We start from the raw sequence: 6,046 nt of genomic DNA on the forward strand, positions 1-6,046 counted from the left end.
AGAATTGGGCTTGATCACATAAAGCCGGAAAAAGTCCGAAGAATACTTGCATCTCATGAAGCCATATTTGATATATATATATATATATATATATATATATATATATATATATATATATATATATATATATATATACAGGATGCCCATAACTTTATTTGTATTTCCAATAGAAATAATCTGTAAAATGGATTTGAAAGAAGGAAATCTATATTTTTTAAGCTTTTATTGAAATTTTATTTAACTTTCCACATGCCCTCCATCAGTAGCAATACAAAGGGTAATACGATTTTGCAGTTAACGAAAAACATTTGCTAAATGATTTATAGTAATGCCTGAAATCCCATTAGTTATTCTAGCTTTCAAATCTTCCAATGAACTAGGTTTGGTTGCATACACAATTGTCTTCACATGTCCCCATATAAAACTCTAATAGAGTCAACTTTGGCGAACGGGGAGGCCAATAATATGGTCCACCCCTTCCGATTCATCTGTTAGGAAATTCCTGATTTAGAAACTGTCTAACACGCCGAGCAAAGTGACAAGGAGCTCCATCTTGTTGAAACACTGTATCATCTTTCAAGTTTAATCGTTCGTTGGGGAATAAAGTAATTCTGCAACATATCTCAGTAGCTGTCACTGTTAATAACACGATCTTCAAAAAAATATGGCCCTATGATTCGATTTATTCCCAAAGCACACCACACATTAACCTTAAGAAAGTCCCTTTCATGTTCAACAGTTTCATTTGGGTTTTCAATTCCCCAAATTCGGCAATTATGCCTGTTGACCTTGCCACTAATGTGAAATGTTGCTTCACCAGAAAACAGTAACTTACTCACAAATGTATCATCATTGCAAAGTTTTTCATTGAACTGGTGACAGAAAGTTAGCCGTGCATAATAATCCTCTTCTAACAACTGTTGATATAATTGAATTTTGTAAGCTTTCATATGAAGTTTTGCCCGCAAAACCTTATGCACAGTAGACTTTGGCAGCCCGAGCTCCAATGATGCCCGTCTTACAGACTTTCTTGGACTTGCAGTAAAGGATTCTTCTATGGAAGCAACACTTTCGTCACTGACACATGGCCTACGCTGAGTTATACGAATTAATGTTTATCCCACTGATATGGATACTCCAAACACTAAAACATAACCAAGCAGATTCTACCAAGATGTCAGGTGACTTCCGGTTTATAGAACCACGCAATTCTAACGTTGGATGTAATAAATGTTTTCATGAATAGGTGCAAAAATAGCTGGTTTATCTTGATTGTGTGCCTGTGGAATAGTTTGTTGAGGTTGCTAGATGAAAGAAAATGATGTTGTATTAGAAGAAAGCGGGTTCTGCTCACAATCAATATAAAATAGAATAAAGAAGGAGGAATGAAGCGAACAATGCTCCTTTTCCTTATTGGAGCTTGGCATAAAGGAGACCATATTTCTGAACCGCTTTCCTGGAGGTCTGCATTGCACTAAAATGCTTAATTGATTGAATATTAAATCACTAGTAGATAACATAATTAATCTACTTTTGCAAACCATACTACAAGCTTAATAAAAAGTTTGATATACTTAAATGCAATATTCTTCAATTCTTAAAAAAGAAAAAAAAGAAAAACTAGTTACAACGTTGGAAACTGGGTCACGTGTATCTTCGTTTATATTTAAAAACGATTTATTAGTTGTGTAAATATGACAAAATCTTGTATAATTTATCATTGTTACACATTCAATGATAAAGAATTTCGTCATGTGGCACGATAAGGAGTTTTACTTGTGCAATATTAATTGATTGAATTAAATTTATTTAAAAAATGATAAGAAGACGTGTTATTCCTGAAATAGGACCAATCATACATATTCTAAACTTGTTTACACGTTTGCATACAAAAAACAAATCTATCTTTTACTTACTACCATGAAAACACAAATCATCCATCAACAACGTCTGCTGGTCCTTTAAATCCGGTGTTGTCATACAACAAGTGTTAGAAAAACAGACCATATTTAATGCCCTGGCCTTACGACTATGGATATGACTTAGTGATACAACTGGACCACATTTGATGCGGAAGACTCAGGATATTAACAATGACAGGACATTGGGCGACATTTGATGATTCGAAAGGCAGAATACGATTCTGAGTGATTTTCACGGAACACATGACCATATTCACTGCCTTGGGATTTAAACTTTGACCCTGAAAGCATCTGTAACAAATAAAAGCGCAACACTGACAAATTCCCACGGATATCCGCGAAGAATACAGCATTTGAAACAAGGAGGTTACAGTGGCTAAGTGGTTAACGCCACAGACTGACAACCTGGACGTGCCAAGTTCAAATCCAGTTTATTCCACAGAAACATTTTCATTTGTGGACTTTGGCAATCTTTACATGGTCCTCCTGTAAATATCCGATGCCTTTCCAGAACGAATTCTAACAAGAAAGATATCAGGGAAATGAATTTCGACAATAATCATCTGATTCATACGAAATCAAAAGCAGTAGCAACAGCAACAGCAGAATCTGCTATAAAATATCGACCTAACGATACACTAACAAAAGAAAATAAATTAAAATACCATGGGAAACACTATCAACTATGAGAAAAATACAATTTCAGAAAAGCGATTACTTCCGTCTGCTTCTCTTTTATCTGACGCAAGTGGACGCTTTTGTAATTGTTGTTGTTGGTTCGGAGGAGATAAGTCTATTTAACTAAGCTATTCATTCAAATTTGTATAGGAGTATTTGGGACGCTAATTGAACAGGTATTTTTTTTTTATTAAGAAAACGCAATTTGTTTAGAATATCACGTCAATTGATAGTTGGGCTTGACGATGAATGCCCTGGAAATGACACTTTTGATTAATTGTAAGAAAATATTATTTGGTTTCCAACTACTTTATTTAATGTAACAAAATTGTAACATTACAAAAATATTAATAACAAAAAATAAGTAAAAGGCGACGCCAGTTGCAGAAGAATTTTTATTTATTTATTTTCTTATCTTAACTATTTTTTTTACGATAAATTGTAAGGAAAATTTTTTGTTTACGATATCACCTCAATTGATATTTGGGCTTGACGATGAATGCTCTCGAAAAAGTCACTTTTGATTAATTGTTAAAAAAGATTTTTTCAACTACTTTATTTAATGTAATGTGAAATTGTTTCAACCAATGAAAATCGTTTCGAACCTCAAAGTAATCTCCAAAATTCCAAAGACACACCATGCAAGAGCATATGCTCACTCCACCCCCACCTTCGTACTTGAACCTTGAAGGCAAAAAATTAATGTTTAATAAATATTGCATTTCTTCTGCGTATGTCGTTGTATCTTTGAATAGTCGCATCTTTTGTTGCGTTTTCTTAATAAAACAAAAACAAAATAGATAAATAAAATAAAAAATAAAAAAACGAAAAATAACAATTAATTTATTTATTGCGGACTATTATCCTCATCTTTATTTGTTGCTTCACGACGTTTCGGATAAATATTCCTCTGGCCTTCGTCAGGTGGTAACCGCGACGGGATGAGAACTCCGAATCTCCTAACTGCATTCTCAGCAATTACTGCCATCCATAGTTGTTGTCGTCGACTCACCACTGTAATAGTCCGCAATAAATAAATTGATAAATGATACTCATCTCAATAATGAATATCAATTAAAAAAATATATAGAAAAATAACAATTCCTCTACAATTTGCGCCGCCCTTTTCCTTTTTATGTAGTGCAGTGGTACTCAGTCTAATCAGATCCCCTTTTCCACCACAAATAAATAAATAATTTTTAAAAAAGCAAACAAGTGAAATAAAATTTGTTTATTTACACAAAATAACAAGTAAAAAAACGAGTAGTTTTTTAGTGTCTTGGTAGACAGTTCTTATGAACGTGAAAGTTATTTAGACTATTCTTTGGATTGAAAGAAAAAAATAAAACAGAGAATGTCCTTTGTTTTCTTAGTGAGAAAACAGGCTTATCTTTTCTGTGTGATATAAAAAAGAAAGAGGAAAGTAAATGTCTTTGTGCGCGGTTGAACATCTGCATTATTCTGTGTGTGTGTGTGTGTGTGTGTGTGTGTGTGTGTGTGTGTGTGCGTGCGTGTGAATAAGTGTGTTTTGCTCATGCCAACGAGAACAAGTAGCAACGACGACGTTGGTAAGAGGAAAAAGAGGTAGAAAGTACATGTTTCTGTGCGCGACTGAATGTCAGCATTTTTCTCTCTGTGCGTGCGTGCGTACGTACGAATAGATGGGCTTCGTCATGCTAGCAAGGAGGTAGCAACGAAGACGTTGACAAAAGGGAGTGAAAAGAGAAAAGAGCAAGAGTGAGTGAATGAATGAGGTTGAGAAGAGTTCGATCATCGTTTATATACTTTTCGATAGGCTCCCAGGCGAGTTAGGAAACGGGTTTGAAAATTAAGTCTTTCTTTGAGCGTTGATTGGTTAAAAAGTGCACGTCCTTGTAACGTGGTATGCTTTCCAACTCCGTCCGCCGAAAAAAAAAACACATTTTAAGTTTTCTTCTCCGCAGAATTTGCGTGGGCGTATTTTTTTTTTTTTAAACTTTGTGCCTCTGAAATTAATTAATTTCGTTTTGCGCGCGTAATTATGTTTATTTATTTATTTGTAATTTTAAAACAAAAAAATGAATGCATTTTTTAAAGTGTTTATCGCCAGGCTTTAGTCATTAATGTTTTTTGTAATATTAAACTTTGTTACATTAAATAAACTAGTCGGAATACAAATCTTTTTTCTTACAATTAACCAGAAGTTCTTTTTAATAATAATAATAATGATAATGATAATGATAATGATAATGATAATGATGATGATGATGATGATGATGATAATAATAATAATAATAATAATAATAATAATAATAATAATAATAATAATAATAATAATAAAAAAGTAATTGTGTAATTAGCGTCCCAAATACTCGCATGAAATTTTGAACGAATCGCTTAGTAAAATAGAGTTATCTCCCATGCATTACTGCCGACGATTGGAAAAGCGACCACAAATTCTTGATTTAATTAATTTTAATACATTATTGTATTTTTATTATTATGCGTTATTGTATTATTATTTTTTAGTATTATGTATTATTAATTTTTATTATTATGCATTTTAATCCATTATTGTCAGATGAATAACTTAGATTGTATGCTATAAAGAAAATAAGAGGAGAAGCTTTCATTAACCTAGCTAATAGAATGAACTGGCTTGGTTAGTTAACTTATCGTGGTGTCAGGCTAAGAGAAAGATGATCACTACAGATGCAATCAGATGAACTCTGAATTGGTCAGTTAGACAGCTCTTTTATTAAAGATATGGAAAGATGGGATGATTGTCAGAGGTGAGTTCACTGTTATTTGTTATATATGTTTATATTGATCTATTATTATTTCCTTGTAAGGCTTATATATGCAGAGTATAAAAGATGAGGATCGCAAGAACGTATTTAAAGGTTCACCAAAAAGTACATGCTAATATGTTGGGAGAGGAGGCGTTCTATTGATGAGTGTTGGATGTTAACAGACAAACAAACAAATACACTCGATGGTAAAAAGATCAGAGACGTGTTAGATCAACTTGAAAGTTTAGTTGAATTTGAAAAAGTAAACAACAATAACAACAAAAATTTTTTAATAAGGTAATATAAAAGGGAGAAAAAATAAGATTTAATTTAAATACGACCTAAATACAATAAGATAAAGAAAATATGTAGTAAGCGTATACATATATATTTTTTGACTAATGAGTATCAAGGCGCAAAGGCAACTCGAGGTTATGGGTGAAATGAGTTTGTCTGTTGAACAGCGAGACAACACCGTGAACGTTGGCAATAAAAAATTGTTTTAGCTTATTTTTTTAAAATGACAATAAAGTTTAAAAATAAATTCAATAGTGTAATGTCAAAAATTGACGCCGTTTACAGTTCGTACCGAAAATAAAAAATTGAACACTGTACAAATTCTAAGGAAAAACATTGATAAACAAATGTCATTAATAATTTCCAAGATTTATTTGA

This window comes from Euprymna scolopes, chromosome 7 (genome assembly GCF_053919585.1).
Source record: "Euprymna scolopes isolate OS-2025 chromosome 7, ASM5391958v1, whole genome shotgun sequence".
Classification (NCBI taxonomy): domain Eukaryota; kingdom Metazoa; phylum Mollusca; class Cephalopoda; order Sepiida; family Sepiolidae; genus Euprymna; species Euprymna scolopes.